Source organism: Schistocerca americana, chromosome X (genome assembly GCF_021461395.2).
Source record: "Schistocerca americana isolate TAMUIC-IGC-003095 chromosome X, iqSchAmer2.1, whole genome shotgun sequence".
In the NCBI taxonomy this organism is placed as follows: Eukaryota; Metazoa; Arthropoda; class Insecta; order Orthoptera; family Acrididae; genus Schistocerca; species Schistocerca americana.
In genome coordinates, this window is record NC_060130.1 from 690,212,894 (window position 1) to 690,234,396 (window position 21,503).

Here is a 21,503-nt window from a genome sequence, read left to right on the forward strand (position 1 = left end):
ATCCAATTAAAAAACTGGTTCAACATCCATCAAGCTTGTATTTTGTTCACTAGGCAAGATTGTGGAACTGAATCGAATGCCTTTTGGAAGTCCTAGCAAGCACCAAACAAAGTTTTGATATACTGCTCTCTGTACCTCACAAACTAACAGATTGAGCTGTGTTTTACAATATCACTGTTTGAGGAATTAATACTGAATCCTATAAAAATTTTCCTTCCCCAAAAATGGTGTAATACACAAGTACAGAATGAGTTCCATAATTCTACTACAAGCTGAAATCAGCAATATAGAATTATAATTCTTGAAAACAGGGATTAACTGTGCCTTTATCCTATCATTTGGAACACTGCTTCTCCAATGACTGGGTATGAGCTTATGCTAGGAGGGATACAAGTTTTTTCACGTAATCTCTTTATAGAATCCAATTATTTCAATTGCTTTTCTATGATTGAAGAGTGAACCTGTATTATATTATCCACAATGAAAATTTCTGAGACCAAATTCAGCATTTCAGCTGTCTGCCTGTTATCTTCCATTCTGGCATTAGTACAATCACTAAGAGAATGTATAGATGATGTCTACATTAACTTTATGTAAGATTAAAACTTAATAGGATTTTCACTTGACTGATTAGAAAAACATTTCTTTAGACTTTACTGAATACTTCTGGCATTACTCTCCTCATGTTAATTGTGGTTTCAATAGGCTTTTGTTTGTCAATAATGCATGTTAAACCTGCAACAAACCTCTCTCTTCCTTCATAGCAACTATGTAACACAGCTACAGAACCACGACAGATCTTTCCCATGCATCACAACCTTGATCATCACATACATACCTAAAACACACTGAACAATATCTTCGTATCAAGATATGAATGTCTGATGCTGACTACTTGGGTTATCTACGATCAGTTTCCTGTCACACTTACAAAGCAAAAATATCTTCCAACTTCTTTTTGGCATATATTTTAACTCGATGCAACAACAGTTTAACAATTATCAAATACTTCCTCTAAAGTAACTGAACTAAAGAGTTCAGTGACATTAGATACTCTGAAAGTTGCCCTTACAAATAAATTCTCTGACTCTTCAAGGTACATACAGAACAATTTCAATGAATCACTGCCCCTCAGACGAGTTTTAATCACATGACACTCTTATTCTATGGCTGACCAGTTGTAGTCTTCTGGCTGTCACCATATCTGCAATGTTCTTCAAATTTACTCTGAAGCATTCTGCCATTACAGCTCTTGAGGCAGGAGATCTACCACAGCATCCAAGTAGCATGTTTCACTCACTTTTCTACATTTACATCTGCATCTACATAGATACTCCGTAAGCCACTGTACGGTGTGTGGCGGATGGTACCCTGTACCACTAATAGTTATTTTTTTACTGTTTCACTCACAAATAGGGTGTGGGAAAAATTACTGTCTGTATGCCTCCAATGAGCCCTAAATTCTTGTATCTTATCTTTATGGTCCTTACGTGCAACAGATGTTGGCAGAAATAGAATCGATTGGCAGTCAGCTTCAAATGCTGGTTCTCTAAATTGTCTCAATAGTGTTTCTCAAAAAGAACCTTTGATGCTTGTATTAATCATAATATTTTGCATCTAAAATTTATAATATCCTGACTAGATATTACTGAATTCTTTATAGCAGTAAATAAGCTATCACCAATGGCATCTAGATTACCTTTGCAATATATACTAAAATTGGAATTTACATCACTGACTTTCATTTCTAGTTTCAGTTAGCTTTCAGCTCCTCATACAGTATGGGCCTTATTACTGTTAATAACTGAGAGTAATGCTGTGATGCTTTTTCAGTTTGTAGCACTTACCCAATACACTGATTATGTAATATCTGTAACCACTAAATTCATTGAAAAAGATAAAATATGAATATTTTTCTCTATTTTGAAGTCTTTTTAAAATGCCATTTTAAAATAATGTCCTTTTATTTACATATGCACCAACTGTTAATTAATGTAGCTTGTTCATGCATAAGGACTATAGTAATGCAAGTAGTAGGAAAAGACACAGGGAAGCCTCTCCATGCCTGAAATATTACCATGTGAAAGGAAAAGGTGCAGAGGTGTGAAGTAAGCACACCAAGTGATTTTGGCAGCACCTGTCTGTAGTTATACTTTGCAGTGCAAACATCAAGTTTTCAGTGAGGCTAAAGTTATTATGAAAGTGAGTTAAAATGCCTTGGATGGTACTGGCTATTAGCAGCAGCAATATTGCATTTATTGGTCTGCTCTAGATTTATAATTATGACACCAAGAATGGAAGTATAGAGCATGTTACATCATGAGCCACGACAGCACCATACTGCATTACAGCACCACCAAGATCATCTCCACATACACCCTCAGGCAAAGTAATGATTTAGTTTTGTATTTTCACTCATGAACTAGTGTTGGTTGAAGTTTCTGCAACATAATTGTTAAAGTGCAGCAGTGTATTATATACTTTACTCTGCCCTGTTAATCTCCTATTTTGATTCCATGAATAGTCCAAGCACTGATTCAAAGTGAAAGTGTTGAGATAAGTAATGGAAAAAAAATTATTTATAAGAAAATGTTGAAATAACTGCAGTCATTTTACTGATTTGCAAACAGGTCTTAATTCAAAGTGCTCCAGGTGTTAGAGATTTCAGTTCACTTAATACTAGAAGCATAGTTACTTAAAGTGCAACAAAAAGATATGATATCAAAGTTATTTAACATAATATAAAAATTACAAGCCAAATCAGTGATTACAAGGGAGGTTATTGGTCATAACTGTTTAAGGGCCTACACCAATTATACCTGTGCAACAAGTTTGTAATCAGTACAGTTAGTTTATTTATGTTGATGTGTATATTCTGCTAGCATTTATTCTTGAATGTGTTGATGGGGGAAAGTTACAATACAGAACAGTTTAATGTGTGTCATGAGGATCCCAAACACTCAAGCAGCACTAAGAAATTGGTTGTGCAAGCTTTCTGTCCATGGTCTCCTTTACAGTCTCACTACACAGTCCCAGGACTCTCCCAATCAACCGTAGTTAACCATTCACCTTCCCTACAAGTGACCTTACACACTCATTCCATTTCATGTCATTTCACAACATTATGCATCCGTATTTAATCAACATTGCCGAGTTACACACCGTACCATGAATAATGTATTTGTATAGGAGAACAGTCTTGTAATTTTCAATCATTATAAATAATTATCCAGATTTCATCACACCAAAAAGAAATTCTGATCATATCACCCTTAATCCAATTACAGTCACTCAATGATGACACTTTCAGATATACCATCTCATCAGCAAACAGTCTCAGATACCCATCCACCACATGTGACAGACTGTTTATCCACATAGAGAACAGCACTAGTTCTATCATACAGCCATGGGACACTGTTGACTACATGCACCTCATAACTGTTCTAAGATACTAGGCAACAGCCGAGCAGCCAGTACCCACGTCCACCTTCCACCCAGCAACCGTTGTTCCCCCTCAGGTAAGGAGAAACCACATGGGTCAAGCATATCACAAGGTGAAGTGATATATGAGGGTTAATCATGAAGTTTTAATTATCACACCAGAAAAATAAAATTACAGAGTTAATTTCTTGATGGTGTGCACATACATCTGAAATCACAAAAAACTGTGATGGCTGAAATTTGAATTGCCCGCCATGTTACACGGGTGCTGATGACATTATGTAGTGTACAAAACTACTCATAAAAGTGAAGGACCCTTGTAACTTGGTGTAACTGAAGGAGCTACACCTCACTGACACACTCTATAAATCAACAAGAATATCTACCCGGTGTCATTCCTACAACTTAAGATGTAGGAAAGGCAAATGAAATCATGAAGTGTAATCAGAGATGGAACTACAATAAGAAATACCTGAATACAGCAGAACTTAGTGTCCAGTGACTGTAGTTTGGTGGCACAGTTAATAGACTGATGAACACCTGCAAGACTGCAGGATTTCGACTGAATCCTACTTTTGACAATTATTTTTCGTTTGACTGCATTAATTTTTCTATAGAAAACACTAAATTACCTGAACAAACAGGTCAGGCTCTTAATCATATTTTTTGGCTCTCAAAAGGACATAGCCTGTGGTTCCTTTACCCTAAATGTTCCATCCAAAGCCCTTTCACGGCAATGACTATTTGCACCCTTTGAGAGACTTAATCTATTAGGTGAGTAGTAAATTTCACCTTTTCTACCACCTCCCCCAGGCAGATAGATTATAGAGGTTGCACGGTGCAGCTTTAGGCCAGTTTTTGTGCAAGGTCTGTTTCACCTCTGCCCAAAGTTTTTGAATGGGGCTGAAGTCTGATGCAGAAGGGTGCAAGTGGAGAAGAGAAATCTAATTCTGTTCTGCAAACCACTCCTGTTCCATAGTGGACATGTGCACTGGAGATAATCCTGCTGGAAACAGGTGAATCATGATACAATTACTGCACAGAGGAGATCCAAACAAGACCCTGTGAGCTTTGCACCTGAAAACATTAAGCTGCATACTGCAAGTGTGAATGTCCAGTCTCTGCTAGCTCATCTTGACAAGTTATGTCTTATATTTCAAGGCATAGACATCCATGTAATACTTCTGTCGGAGACCTGGCTCAGTAAATCTAGATGGCTACATTACCCTAGACAAGTTTGGAACACCATGCTACATATTACAATGGAGCAAGATGGGAGTGATGTATGTGAGTTATCAATTAGAATACAGAATAGTATGATCAAATTAATAATTAATAGCGACACAGTTTTGTATGGATAATTACTGTACATATACATATGTACTGGTACTGCTCAGTTTTATATAAACTTACTGTACCTGTCCAAGTAGCTCTATTAAACAATCCATGTGGTGCCAGCCTACAGCACGACCATGCATAGAAGCGTTGTTTACAGTTCTGTTCCATTGTAGTTCTGTTTGTATGAACGGTGGACATGCCGCACAAGAAGGTAGTACATGTAGTGATAGTAATTGAAAATGGCACCCAAAGTTCCAGATTCCTTTTGATTCACTGGTAAAGATAATCACTTTGCACCAGGAAAGCAATAGTGTCCAACAAATATGAAAGAAATTGAAGATTTCCATCAGCGGAGTTGTCAAGACCATACACCGACATAGAGATACTGGCTCCTAGGATAATCGCCCTCACTCAGTAGCACCCAGTGGGTAATTCCAACTGTGATGCACAGAGAGGATTCTGTAATAGTTTGGGGATCTCTCAGAGGGAATACAGTCAGATATGGTGAAAGCAGGTGGAAAAATGAACCAGAAGGATTATCATGCCATTCTCCATCAACATACTCAGCCATCTGATTTGCATCTGACTAGGAAGGGGTATGTCTTGCAGCAAGATAACATAAAATGTGCATCCTGTCTGCCTCAGAACTATATCAAATCTCTAGAGGTTCAGAAATTTTTTAGAAAGATGAAATAGCCTCTGCAGCTGCTGACTGAAATCCAATGGAGCTACTATGTGGTGAGTTGGATAGGAGGACCTGAAAATGAGGAATCATTGGTGGGACACACTTGTGGGACGTCATGCAGCAAGAGAGGAGAGTAATTCCAACTGAAACCTTGGCAAAACTGATGCATTGGACGCTGAGCGTATGCTAGGCAGTGATTAAAGCAAATGGTGGCTGTCCTGAGGAATCTGAAATTTAATACTTCTATTTAGCTATTTATTCTTGAGCTTAATAAACATTTAGAAGACAATGAAATGCAATTTTATAATGTATTTTTTTCCTTTCCATTGTCCATGATCACTTGGTGTTTCTAAACTTATAGAGGGTAGTGTACTTATTTCTATGACAAGCCACATGTAACTGAGGAGGGGAGGAGTAGGGGCATACAAAATGCTTCGACTTATCACCTACCATTCCACACACATCCAACAATAATGAAGGTACACAAGTGGAATACATGTTCATAGAGATCAAATAACTTAACACAAAGTTCCTGATGGATATCCTTAACAAGTCCCCAAAAGTAGGTGGGTTTGCCTGCTTCGAAACTGCTCTTTCAAGTCTCGAATCAACATACAAGCACATAATTATAGCTGTGACATTAATATAAATTTTCCATACAATATTCCTTCCAGTGTGAAATTTCTTCAAATATGTCACTATTTCGCCTTGCTCCTACCCATCATACAAACAGTTGTCATACTCTCATTGCTGTATTTGCAGCAAAATCTCCAGAGTAATTCGTACTTCTCAAATATCTGCACCTGGCACATCCATCTATGACATAATTTTCATGATGTACTCACCAGAATATCCCAGAAAGAAACAGCAGCTGACTACATAACGAAAATTCAAACACATTAATTTATCTGAACTTGCAACTGAGGACCGAACTTGCAACTGAGGACCAGAAATAGTTTGGGGGAAGTGTTCTATTCCCTTCTCAGGCATAAATGAAAAGCTTCATGGATTTACTAACAAACTTACTTAATTATATGACTAATGTGCTCTCCTAAAGCCTGCACAGGTAAGAAGGAAACCTGCACCTTGGCTGACTGAAGAACTAAAATAGTTCATGAATATTATAGATACTGCACATAGGCACACAAACTAAACCTCACACCTGAAAATCATGTTGCTTACAAGCAGAACAGAGACAGTCAGATTGTGAGAAGTGATAAACTCAAACATGCTCATACATTAACCAACAAAAGAAATAGACCAGCTATCCTATCAAAAAACCTGCTTGGTTTTGGTACAAGCAAGGTAAAAACTGCAGTTGATCCCATTGTCCCAGTCAAAAATGAACCAGAACCTCAGATTACCTACAACCACACTTAAATCACAAACAAAACAGAGAATCATTGATTACTTCATGGGGTTAAATGACCGTAGCCATGAAAAATTCTATCTAAAGCACATTACTTACGATACCGCCAAAAAAGCCATCATGTCTATCACATCAGCATCTACTGGACACAATGCCATCACAGTCCAAGTGATGAAGCCTATTACTGACTCTACTGGCCACTAGAACAAATATCTTCAGCCAATCCTTAAATAGTGCTTTCCCTGGGGGCTGGAAATGACTGCTTAAGCCACCACCTAAACAGGATGTTGCCACAGCATCCTCTGATGACTGACCTATTTGCATTCTTCCTGCACCATCCAAGGCTTCAGGCTATATAGTCCATGACCAGCTAATGAACTACCTCACTACAAACAACCTGCTAAACAAATACTAATCACTGTCAGAAAATGAAGCCATCCTTATGATCTTATTTATTGTGCACCTACCAGTTTCAGCACTTCAATGCACCATCTTCAGGCCTTAATTGATGCTGAATGAGTTTTCATGATACAGATATATGCTGCATCAGTGGCCAACATGACTGGTTTATGCAGACTACCTACAGAATGACATAAAAATAATGAATACCAGAAGGTAACCTGGTCTGAAGTAAGGTCCCACAATGGAATGCCGCACCACCTCGTCTGGCTGGTCCCACATTTCTTGGCAATATGTGTCATGTCACCATGCAGACTGATAAGCATCATAGCCGTAACAGCTTCTTCATGTGCTCTGCCGGTTACAGTCTTTGCCCTCATCCTCTAACACTGATGCTGCCTTTTCACACTAGTGACCTAATAATTTGTGCAATTGCCTTGGGTGACGGACAGCTACACTCAGGACAGACATACCATCATACTGTTTTGACAGCATTTCACATCACCGTATAAAAGTAGCATGCTTAACTTTTCCTCATTGGTGTACATGTCTGTATGTGAGGAATGTTGAAGCAGAAATAACCTGTCGATATATCACACAGTTCTTGCTATTTTTGCAATACAGGCAAGTAAACAGTGGAATGGCTTGATACAATAACATAGCCCAGCACGAGCACATTTATGCAACATAACAGCTGATTCTGGCTGACTTGCCTTTCAGTTTCAGAACACTTCTCTGATTCTTTTGCGAATAGTTTCAACCTCAAAATTAACAGCCAGGTGAGCATACACACAGCTGGGCAAATAGCTTAAGTGTGGGTCAGGCCATAGTGTGTGCAGCTGTACTCCGTGGGCAAGTACATGTGGCAGGGGTGGTCAAGCAGCTCGTGCATGCACAGAATGCATGCAATAGGGCCATACAACAGGTAGTCTACACTACCTCTACCTAACAGTGAGCACATTGAGGTATGGGCAAGGGAACCCTAGCCCCATGTAGTAGTGTAGGAGCAGCCTACCTTAGGCAGTAAGAACACACAATCTGACAGGAAGTTTGTAATCCATAGGCTGTTGTGAGGTGTGTACACATGGCAGATAGGATATATTGGGGCAGTTAACTCACATAATAATGCTCTTACCACATTGCAGCAAGTGGCTAACATTGCATGTAGTGTCCCTGAATGGCTCCTCAGTCCTGAAAGCTTCTCTGTAACTGTGAATCGACTCTAAAATGCAACGTTCAACTCACATACCACCTAGAGCTGACTGTGGTCTGGTCTTTAACTGTCAATGATTCAGTCACATATAATGCCTTCCAAATGTGTTCACTGTGCCATCCTGCTTCCCTAACAAGCCAATACAGTGGGCTAAATGAGTGCAGTACACTCAAACACTATATGCAAGACCTCTGCCCACACGAACAGTAGCAGCCACACTATGTGGTTTCATACCGTTGTGCTACACCTGAGGATAAGACAAAAGTTTTCTGTTCAAGGTGAAGAGAACAATAATACAATGAACTTTTGTTTTGTTAGATTGGTAAACAATGTGTAATAACTTAAGTGCCAAGTTGATCAGCAGAATAGTTTTGCTTGAACAACTTGTTAAATAAATACTGTTTTGTATGTTTTGTTCAAGTGCATAAAGTGAAATTCAGTACTGTAATATCACCAATAGAAATTCATCCAAAGATGGTCAAGGTTTATAATGTGTCAGCTTTACTTTAAATAGTTATCAAACTGGTCAGGGAAATGAGACATGACTATACCATTCTTGATAATGGTCCTGTGAGGGACATCAGAAAACTGAAACCAAAGATGAAAACATCGAGCATATGCACAACATAGCACGGGGCAATTGGCGAGTAAAGACTGTGATATGTAAGACTGATAAGCCATTTGTTACATGACACTCGGAACCAAATTCATTGGCAAATACAATTTTTCATTTGAGAACCAATAGAGTTCGACAAAGATGGTGGCGAATATAGATGTAAAAGAAGTTGTATCCTCAGTTTTTGTGAATTCCTGTAAGTTATCAAGCATCGAGGGTAAAAATAAATACACCAGCAGTGCTCCGCAATGTTCCAAGTCCAGTGCTATGCAAAAAAACTACAGTGAAAAACAGTCCAATAAGAAATGTAAGTGTATAACGTGTGATGTGCACCCTGACAAAACCAAACTTGTTGAAACTATTAATTCACTACAAGAAATTGTGCGCAGATCAATGGAGGAAAACAGAGTGCTAGCTGATAGACTTAGAAATGCTGAAAGTGAACATAATAAACTAAAGACCGCCAAGCAGACAAAAAGCGGATGTAACAAAATAGAAGTGTACACAACGGCTGAACATAACCTTAATAATACTGGTACTCCAATGCATGCTGCTCGCTACACTAACCATAGTGAACATTCTGCATCATCTACAGCAAAAAATTATCATTTGCTGCATCAAAGTTCTCTATCAGAAAGCCATCAAATCATACACCAAGAGGAAAAGGACACAAAAATTATGTAACCTATCCATCCATGCCAGCCAAAACCGACACATGAAGATAAAAGTAATGTGTTTCCAGCACTCAAGAAGACAGCAAATGTACCAATCACAACAAATGCCGTCAAAAGAAAAGTGTTTTTACTGGGTGATAGCCATCTTAGAGGTGTTGCTCACGAAATAATAAATGCCAACAAAGAGGTAAGTGCCCTAGATTACATCAAACCAGGTGCTCGCACTGACCAAGTACTTTCAACACTAACCAATATACTTCAAAAGATAACGAACAAAGACTACATCGTGATCTGTGGTTCAAATGACATTGCACATAACAAAAGTTTGCACACAGCTAATGTCTTAAAATCAACTCTGAATCACCTGAAGCATTCCAACATAATTGTAGTTGATGTTCCACACAGGCATGACTCATTACAATCCTCGTGTGTAAACAAGGCGGTAATTGCAACAAATAAATGTTATGCAGGTATCTGCAGCAATTTTACAAAGACTCATTTGATCGAAACTTACAAATCTGGCAGAGAACTTTACACCACTCATGGTCTTCACCTTAACTGGCATGGAAAAAATCATTTAGCAACTATAATTTGTGACATAGTTGCAAAGGCAAGGAACAATGTGAACACAAAAGAATCAGATTTGATTGAAGAGTGTACCAGTACACAAAATAATTCCAGGAATCGATATAGGCAGACTACATTGGACAACTTGATGGTGAAAAAACAAGAAAAAAGTGCATCTTCCCAATCTGCAAGTGTGTGGAAACAGACTAATTTGGAGAGATGGGTAGTAAAAAATACATTGCCCAGACCTTCAATCTAAACTTCATTTTTAGAGAAAAGAGTGTAACTGCTTCTGCGAAACACAAAAACTTGCAATTTATCACCAGAACATTAGAGGTCTAAGTAGTAAGATCAATGAGCTTATAATCAATATACATGAGCCACAAGGTATGGATTATGCCCATGTTTTATGTTTTAGTGAGCACCCTATTAATTCTGGTACAGACAAACTTACAATAAACAATTATTCTTAGCAACATCATTTTGTAGAAAATGTAAAGAAAAAGGTGTTGCCATTTATGTTAAAAACAATATCACATGTAGAGTAATTAACATGTAGAATTATTGTTTAGAACAACATTTGGAAGTGTGTGCCATAGAATTGTCCTTGAATAATTCCCATATATCAATAGTCACAGTATACAGAGCACCTTCAGGGAACTTTAGTCTCTTTTTGAATAAGCTAGATGCTCTACTAATATACATATTCAAACACAAAAGAGATTTGATAGTGCATGGGGACTTAAATGTTAACTTTCTAACAAATTCTAGAGACAGATCAGACCTAGAAACTCTGATGTCCACATATAATCTGGTTTCTGTGGTTAGTTTCCCTACTAGAATAACTTAGTGTACAAGCACACTGATCGATAATATATTTATAGACCAGACCAAAATAGGTGATGTGACTACCAGGCAAGTCATGAATGGTCTATCTGACCATGATGTACAAAGACTCACTTTAAACAGCACAAGTATTTACGTGAATGATAGTGGCCCCAGTTGGAAAACAGTTAGGACAGTTAATGAAGAAACTATCCAGATTTTTAACTCATATCTCCAAGCCACAGACTGGGCACCTATGTATCATTTAGAAAATGCCAATTCCAAGTACAATTTTTTTCAGTAATGAAGTGGAACTGAGATTTGAAAGCACCTTCCCAAAAAGGATGTAAAAGATCCAAACCACAAAACATACCAAAAAACCCTCGATAACCACTGATATTAAGATTTCATGCAAAAGGAAATGAGAACTGTACATTGCCACAAAAAATTCAGTCAACCACACCCAGCTAAATTACCATAAAAAATACTGTAAAGTACTAAGCAAAATTATTCAGAAGTCAAAAATTTTGGATCTGTGCTCCAAAATTAATAAATCTAGTGACAAAATCAAAACCATATGGGAAGTGATAAAGAGTGAGACTGGTGCAAATTGCCCCAATAGGTCCCAAAACATTGTTCTCAATAATGAAAATAGACAGGTACAAAACTACTGCAATGAGTTCACTGAAATCCTAGCTCATATATTCAATGCCTCTCTGAAAGGATGAAATATGCTATTGTAAAGCCCCTCTACAAAAGAAGCAATGCCTCAGATGTTACAAACTATTGGCCTATCTGATTTTGACTACATTTTCTAAGGTTCTCGGAAATCTAATATATGCCAGAATAGTCAGTCGCCTAGAAAAACATGCAATAATTAGTAGAAACCAGTTTAGATTCAGAGAAGGTATCTCCACAACCGAAGCAATATTTTCATTTACAAATAACGTTTTGGAATGCCTCAACAAAAAGACATTGCCTGTGGGCATATTTTGCGATCTGTCTAAAGCCTTTGACTGTGTTAGTCATAGAATACTTATAGAGAAAGCATGCCACTATGAACTCCAAGAACAAATGGGCAACTGGCTCAAATCCTACCTACAGGACAGACAACAGAAAACAGTGCTAGATGGTAGCAATAGTGATATATATATATATATCAATGATGTTTGCAGATGACTCAAGTATTATGATAGACAGTAAGATACCCTCTGATCTAGAATTAAATGCCAACCATTTACTTGAGGATATTCTGAATTGGTTCACAGTAAATTCTCTATCAATAAACCTCAGCAAAACTAATTATATTCATATCCATTCTCATCACAAAAGTCCACAGGAAATAAACATTATACATGAGAGCCAGCAAGTAGAGAGAGCAGATTGTTTGAAATTCTTGGGCATATATATAGATAGCTGGCTTAACTGGGAACAGCACATCAACCAAACCCTGAAAAGGCTCAGCTCAGCAACATTTGCCATTCGGATAATCGCCAAAATCTGAGCCATCAATGTCTCAAAATCTGCTTATTTTGGATACTTTCATCCACTTATGTGTTATGGAATAGTCTCCTGGGGCAATTCACCACTATTGAAAAAGGTTTTTACAAGTCAGAAAAAGGTTGTCCGAATTTTGTGTGGAGCGCCTCCAAGAATCTCATGTCACAATCTTTTTAAACAAACAGGGATCCTAACCACTACCTCACAATATATCTTTTCAATCATGACAGTCAAGCTTCACAATCCTTCTCAATATGAAACAAATGAAATGTACCATCACCACAGCACAAGGTGGAAATGTGACACACACACTGTGACCTGAAAAATCTGTCCCTGGTGCAAAAAGGTGTGAAATAATACAAGCACAAAAATCTTCACTGCACTTTCAAGTACCGTATTTACTCGAATCTAAGCCGCACCTGAAAAATGAGACTCGAAATCGAGGAAAAAAAATTTTCCCGAATCCAAGCCACTCCTGATATTTGAGACTCGAAATTCAAGGTGAGAGGAAAGTTTTAGACCGCCCCTCCAAATCAAAACAAAGTTGGTCCAATGTAACATGAAACACAATTGAGGTTGAATGGATGAAGATACAGCTACAGTAGTTTGGTTTGAGGCGTAAGCTTAGCAGTTAAGCTTTACCAGATAGCCATTGCTATGTGTCAGGTGCTCCTTCCGTATTTATACAGGTACCCTTCCTTTTCCATGTTCTTCGTCTGGTTTGAATTGATTGCTTATTTTGCTTTGATCTGATAAGTGCCATTCTCTTCTTTATGGGGGTTTATGTCACTCTAAGCTGAAAATGCATTATTGTACTGTGTCATGCATTATTTGTCGCATTCTGATAATGAGTGTTTATGACCTGTCGCCGCTCGCGGCATGGCTTGCTTTTGTGCGCACTACTGCGGCTTACAATAAAAAAAAGAAAGGAATTGTCTCGTAAGCGAAACAATGGCAAGAGACTGCTATTTGTTGTTACTTACACTGCTGCTTTCTTTGATAATGATCAACAAGAACCAAATAATAGACTGTGTATGACAGAAGATGTTCTGAACGGGAGTTTAGCAAAAAATTTTCTCCGTTTGAAAATCTTTGCAGACACCTCTTTAGTACATTACATTCTGCACAGAAATTAGAGTCATCTTAGATTTACAAATTTAGTCAGTTGCTGTGTTTCATTTCTGACTGTATCACTATTCAGCATAAGAATAATACGAATATAAACATGACATGATATGTATATTCTTCCATGTTTGCTGTTGTCTCACTCTAGTTTCGTAGTTTATTAGGCAGACAGGATTTAAATGAGATAGCAGCAAACACGAAAGAATACATGGCATAATGTTTACATTCTTCTACCTTTTCTTTTAATTTATTTACTGACGCAGAGGTTTTGGCGCCAGTATTTATCTTTGTGCCTGCAAAGCATACCTGTGTAGTGCTACATGCATTTGATGGCAGAAGTTAGTTGTGGCGACACCTACCAACATTCCACTTACTTTGAACTCGATTCTAAGCTGCAGGTGGTTTTTTGGATTACAAAAACCGGAAAAAAGTGTGGCTTAGATTCGAGTAAATACGGTAATATAAAGTGTCTACAAGATAAAAAAGCACTGTTTAAAAATAAGCCAAAGAAGTTCTTGCTTGAAAAATGTTTCTATTCTCTAGAAGAATTCTATAGCAGAGATAGCTAATTTTATTTCCCAAATACTGTTGTATATTCCTGCCTCAATATCTCTTGCTGTGTTAAGAAGATTAATTGGTGATCTGTAAAAAAATTGTTTGGACAAAATCAGAATGTTGTATCTGGAACTCTGCTTGTGAGTGTAATTTTGTCCTAATGATTGTGTTTCCAGCTTGTATTATTTATCCTTGTTTATTATCTTTATGTAAACTAATGTAATAATGAACTAAATGTTTTTGACTCATTCCACAGCCATGTGTTAACATGCAGAACTGGATCTACAGAATACGTATTGCAATAAGTAAAAAATTAATAAATAAATATATCTGGCTTAGATCCATTTTGAGATGCTGTAGTGTCATCCTGGTTACTAGTAACACCATGAGAAATTGAAGACTCAGGTGCAAATGTTCACTTCTAACATGGGAAATAACATCACAACTGTCTTTAGGAGGAACATGTCTAACTTAGTTGTCTCCCATTGGTCAGCTAAGTAAAGTGAAAGAGGGAGCCCTGGTATCCAAGAAGATCCTGTTTGCAGCCATTCATGTCTATTATTTTATTTTTTATTACATTTCAATTGTACCTACAATGCTATTGCTACCATGAGAAGCAAGTCGGCATGTTTTCATTACCTGTATTCACTGATGGTTTTACACCAGCTGTCCATTGTGGCCATATTCAATTAAGAAGTCCAAAGTTGTTGGTTCATATTCACTGCTAGTTTTAGTTCTTTGATCTTGAATGCATCAAAGATGAGTCATAGACGAAGTTGCAACTACTCACTACATAATGTCTGAAGGAAGATCTTTAGAGTATAGAAAGTGAGTTTAGGACTTTAGAGAGATGTGCCTGACATGTGCACATCCACCTATGACTCCTCACATGAACCATCAAGTTTTAACCCCCAACTGCACTCTCACATCCTTAGTAATAATGTTGAACAGGGTTATTTCACTCTAATTTCTGCAAACAGTCAATTATGTGATTAGTAGACTTCTGGGACATATACTTGGGTTTTAATGAGATCAAGTAGTTGTATCCTCTTAGTTAACTTCAAACACTACATAAGCACTGAAGGCTGGATAATTAGTTCTTCTTACTGAACAGCAATGGTTTTCTCTTGAACACTGTGACACGTATGTTAGCTCAGTACTTAGCCATATCTGTAACTTTTCCTTTAGGAGTGGTTGGTTTCCTGACCGATTAAAGTACTTGGTAGTGAAGCCACTTTATAAAAAGGGAGACAGGGATAATGTTGACAATTATAGACCTATTTCTATGCCATCGGTGTTTGCTAAAGTTATCGAGAAGGTTGTATAAACAAGGTTACTGCAGCATTTAAATTCACATAATTTGCTGTCAAATGTACAGTTTGGTTTTAGAAATGGCTTAACAACTGAAAATGATATAGTCTCTTTTCTCTGTGAGGTTTTGGACGGATTAAATAAAAGGTTGCGAACGTTAGGTGTTTTCTTTGATTTAACGAAGGCTTTTGACTGTGTTGACCACAAAATATTACTGCAGAAGTTGGAACATTATGGAGTAAGGGGAGTAGCTTACAATTGGTTCGCCTCCTACTTTAAGAACAGAAAGCAGAAGGTAATCCTCCGCAATATTGAGAGTGGTAATGATGTTCAGTCCCAATGGGGCACTGTTAAATGGGGCGTTCCCCAAGGGTCGGTGCTGGGGCCACTGCTGTTCCTTATTTATGTAAATGATATGCCTTCCAGTATTACAGGTGATTCAAAAATATTTCTGTTTGCTGATGACACCACCTTGGTAGTGAAGGATCTTGTGTGTAATATTGAAACATTATCAAATAATGTAGTTCATGATATAAGTTCGTGGCTTGTGGAAAATAATTTGATGCTAAATCACAGTAAGACTCAGTTTTTACAGTTTCTAACCCACAATTCAACAAGAACTGACATTTTAATCAGACAGAATGGGCATGTTATAAGCGAGACGGAACAGTTCAAGTTCCTAGGCGTACGGATAGATAGTAAGCTGTTGTGGAAAGCCCATGTTCAGGATCTTGTTCAGAAACTAAATGCCGCTTTATTTACCATTAGAACAGTATCTGAAATAAGTGACATTTCAACACGAAAAGTAGTATACTTCACATATTTTCATACGCTTATGTCATATGGTATTATTTTTTGGGGTAATTCTTGTGATTCAAAAAGGGTATTTTTGGCTCAAAAACGGGCTGTTCGAGCTATGTATGCTGTAAGTTCGAAAACCTCTTGTCGACCCCTATTCAATAGTCTGGGAATTTTGACATTGCCCTCACAGTATGTATTTTCTTTAATGTCGTTTGTTGTTAGCAATATTAGCTTATTCCCAAGAGTTAGCAGCTTTCACTCAGTTAATACTAGGCAGAAATCAAATCTGCATGTGGAATGCACTTCCTTGACTCTTGTGCAGAAAGGAGTGCAGTATTCTGCTGCATCCATTTTCAATAAGCTACCACAAGAACTCAAAAATCTTAGCAGTAGCCCAAACACTTTTAAGTCCAAACTGAAGAGTTTCCTCATGGCTCACTCCTTCTACTCTGTCGAGGAGCTCCTGGAAGAGATAAAAAATTAAGCAAATTCCAGTGTTACATTCTTGATTTTCTTTATTTAAACTAACGACTTGTCACCTGAATATGTTTCTTATATTTCATTTTATCTGTTTCTACAATCGTGTTATAATTTCATGTATTGACTCGTTCCATGACCATGGAGACTTCTCCTAAATGTGGTCCCACGAAACAATAAATAAATAAATAAATAAAATAAATAAATATTCCAGTGTAATGAAGTCAGTGCTGCTGGCTTTACTGAAGTGTGTTGGAGCTCTGATGTTAAGGCAGCATACATCAAATTCTGCATTCTTGTGGTACATGTTATGGGTCTTGGTGATTTATTAGGAGCCCAGTATACTGTATTGCGACAAAAGTAGCAGGGTAAGTAGCAATCAGTTCTTGAGCTCTGCCAGGTGGCAATAGTAGCCATTACCATAGCATCGTCATGGATGAAGTTTTAGCATGAGCTTTTGTGGGGACACTGAGAGGAAGAAGTGCATGAGCTGTTTTACAGGTGGTTGTGTTCCACTTGTGTGTGGAGTGCAGCATCTACATTCATAGGCTCCTGGTGGAATGGAGTCAGAGATGGTCAGCAATGCCAAGACAGGATTCATTATCAGATTTTTGTTATTTTTCCTATCCAGCTTTATTTCCTGTAGTATTTTTCAGGAACAGAAGCTGAACATGCTGCTCTACACCCAACAAACTGGGTGGTGTCACAATGTTAGTCTGCTTTGTACTGAGAGGAGGGCACCATGAAAAGTGTTTTCCTCCATATACACATCAGATGAGGCCGAAGCTTCTCCATCAGCACTGATGCAGCAGTTTTCATTGAAACAGAAGATTTAAAGTATGCAGAGAGTGGGTTGAGGTGGGGGAGGCATCCCTCCTGCAGATGATTTATCTGTCTTACCAGCTGACTTGGGCATGGCAGTAAAGATGTTTGTGGTTTCCACGCAATTGTGTCCAAACTTGCACACATGGCTATTATACTACATATGTATTAATGAAGAAAGGGCTTCCAAACCGAAAAAGTTATATCTTGAGCTAAATACTTCTGTACTGTACTGAAGTTGTGCGGCACATACTGGATGCAGGCCAGTTTCTCATAACACACAGTGCATTATAAAGTAATAGTGAGAGACAATGATAGTGTAGAGTGTTCAACTTTGTACCTAAAAGGCAGTGGAAATGGAAGCCATCAGTGGGATTCAAACACCCATAATGCTACAGTAAATCAATAACTTCAGCTGTCTAACAACTTGCCAAATAACCAACACAAAAGGTGATACACTAAAAGTTTTCCTATCTCTTATGATAGTGAATCAATCATTAATGCCCCATCCTCATGCTCCAAGTATGATTGCACCAGAATGAGGTCATCAGTCCCCTACAACTTAGAACTATTTAAAACCTAACTAACCTAAGGACATCACACACATCCATGCCCAAGGCAGGATTTGAACCTGCGACAGTAGTGGTCGTGTGGTTCCAGACTGAAGCGCCTTGAACCACTCAGCCACACCGGCCGGCAATACACCTATCATAGCACAAAACAGGCAAATATGTCCTGGACAGAGTTAGGGATGTAAAAGAAGAGAACTAGCTTTTCAGCTTATCTGGCAGCTTTGAAGACATTTAAAAATCAAAACAACTGACATATTCGTGCTTTTTTTAACTTGTCAGTACTTTTACTCATCTCATGTTTGGTTGAACCTGTCCAGGATAGCCTGCTGTGTCCTCAGAGCTCACAAACGTCTACACCACAATAAGGTCACACACTTGTAGAATGTTCCTTTGTTTTATTTTTTAATTTTTCCACATCCTTTTATCATTTTGTAACTTTGTTATATATTTTTTATAATTTTATTTGTTTACTTTCATAATTTATTATTTTATAGTTACATACATTTTATTCATATATGCATGTGACTGTATACACAAACGTATGAAAAATAATCAGAAATACTTAACACAGTGCGCAAAATAACTGCAAACTTAAATATGATACTGAATGAAATATTAATTACTGTGTAATGCTTATTATAAGAAATTATGTAAATAGGTTATATTGCATAGATAAACTTACAATATGACCATATTACATAGATAAACTTACTTAATAGCTCACTATATTGCAAGTTGAATGATTCACGCAACAAATAATAAAGTATTAAAGAGCATACAGTTCGTTATTATCTCTTGTCTTAAAATTCTTGCCATCATTTATGTGAAGTATGCAGTAATAAAAACTGAAAATTAAGAAACCGCTGCTAGAAAAACTCACGCGAATAATTTTGGTGTGAAACATTGCAACAACCAATCCGAATTATGTATGAGTATTATTGGCTAAAAAGTGCAGAAAAGCACCTAACAAAATACTATCAACTTTCCAATCCTGTATGCAAACTAATAAACTTAGGCCTTTTTTTGTCTGAAAATAAATTTTCTACAAGATAGCATAGTGGGTTTTGAAGAAAATACAATAAAACAGTTTCTGTTGCTTATAAATAAGGTGATCTTTTTTCTGACAATTACTTTTACAGCAATTTTCAGGTTAGTTTAATTTTCTGTGTGGTCATCAATAAAGCTTTAAATGCTCAATCAAACAGTAACTCATTTTGTACAGGGCTGGGCATTATTTTGGTTTGATACATGCATTGTTTTGCACATCCAATAATGTTTCTATGATTTTACACCACTAGTGAATCAAATCTTCAATGTACACACGCAGAAATGATGATAAACTGTAATAACCAAATGCTTAATATGCAATGCATTTCTACGAAGCAGAGTTTCATGAGCAAATGCATGACTTTCCACATATAAAACCCAAAGTTAAAGACTGTTGCAAGCACTTCTTATAATTGCTGTACAATTATAATTTTTATCATCATCTGTATCACTTTAAGCCATGTGAGCATGTGCGATTTGCATAAAACCAGATTTTTCATGCATTTTATGTGCAACTTTAGACCGCATATCATGGTAATGGATACAGCTTTCACAAAACAACAGGCCGACCATTAATTGCATGTATTTGTCTACCTTCTCACAAAATTTGAACTGATTCACACAAGTCTGAAACACAGACATAAAGAAATGACAAAAAATGTGTTTCTCGCACATAAAATCCAAATGGAGATAGATTTTTGAAAGAGTTTTCAATTTTATGGTAAGAATAAATTTTTTAGTTATTTGATTCAGTTGAAACAATTTTCACACATTCAATTAATGTTAAGAACAAAAATTTTTGCTACACTGAACTCAACTTTAGACCATCTTATCTTGGACAAAAAAAATCATTTCAACTTTACCTACTTATCTAATCTTTGTGCAAAGTTTGAACTGATTCATACAAGTTTAAAGTATAGAACTGCTGCACTTCAGGTAAGTCCCAGAAAACATGTTTTCTTGCATTTAAAATCCAAATGAAGTAATATTTATTTTTCAAACAGTAAAACGTATCTTAGACCAAGGTACCATACACTGGTGGACCAAATTTGAACCGTCAGTCTTGCTCCAGTCTTGAATCGTGTAAGGGTGACTGCTTTTGCATGCAAAATCAAAATGGTAAACATATAAATGGTGTCATTGACTGAGCATTAATTTCAGCCCTATTAAAATCTTTTACAAAAGGAATTAACAGACTCACACAATTTACCTGGGTAGTTTATCATTCAAACCTAGCTTAATATACTGTAATATAACTACAGTACGACAGATGTTCGAATGGTTATACATATGACCACTGGTCTGAGATATAAATATGACCACTGGTCCTGGCTAAACTGGAAACAATTTACTCCATGTTCCTAGTTCAAATATGAACAAAGCACCAAGACCACCAAACCGCGATTCTGTGTGTGGCCTTCTCATATACTCGTAACAAACTTGAGTATATCTCATCTGAAGGCGAGCCTGAGGCAGTTCACGGACTGATTTGATAAATTTAAAGATTCTGTTCACTGTATTCTTCAATTTAGTTTATGTGATATACCTACAGTTCTTTCCACGAGGTTACAGTGTCAACAGAGAGTGAGTGCTACCTGGAAGTTCTACCCAATTTCCAAGAAGAAACCCAAAGAATGTGCACATATTTGTAGTCACACAATTCATAGAATCTGTTTCACAATACTGTACCTACTCATGCTATATTTTCTGTTCATGAACATTTGGGCAAAAATAATATTGTTATGATGCCTCAATATCCATATTCATTGGACATGCCACTTGTGATTTCGTTGTGTTTCTGGAACTCAAAACGATACAATATGTTAAGCAGCTATTTAAGTTAATCACATTATGTCACACAGTATGCAATGCAACTTGATAGTCTAGTTGGTTTTTCATCAGAATTTGACAATGGCCATTCATACATGCAGATAATTAATTTGGGTCAATTTGAAAGTAGTATTCTGTGCAACAGTTGTGGCAAAATTAATATACACAGTGTCTGTTCTTACAGGTGTGCAAGATTGCTACTCAAACTAGTAAGGCAAGAGAATCAGAAGAGATGTGTGCATGTACAGTCAATCTATGTTCTTTGAAATAATAGCTTTAATTTTGAACATTTTTGCCACTTGCAAGATAAAAATAGAATCTGAGCTAACTGCC

General features: G+C 37.1%; 1 protein-coding gene across 3 annotated transcripts in view; it reads right to left on the reverse strand.

The window, feature by feature from the left end:
• The window catches only part of LOC124555276 (zinc finger protein 277), a 151,382-nt gene that overhangs the window by 99,612 nt on the left and 30,267 nt on the right, over positions 1–21,503 (reverse strand). The window lies entirely within an intron of this gene.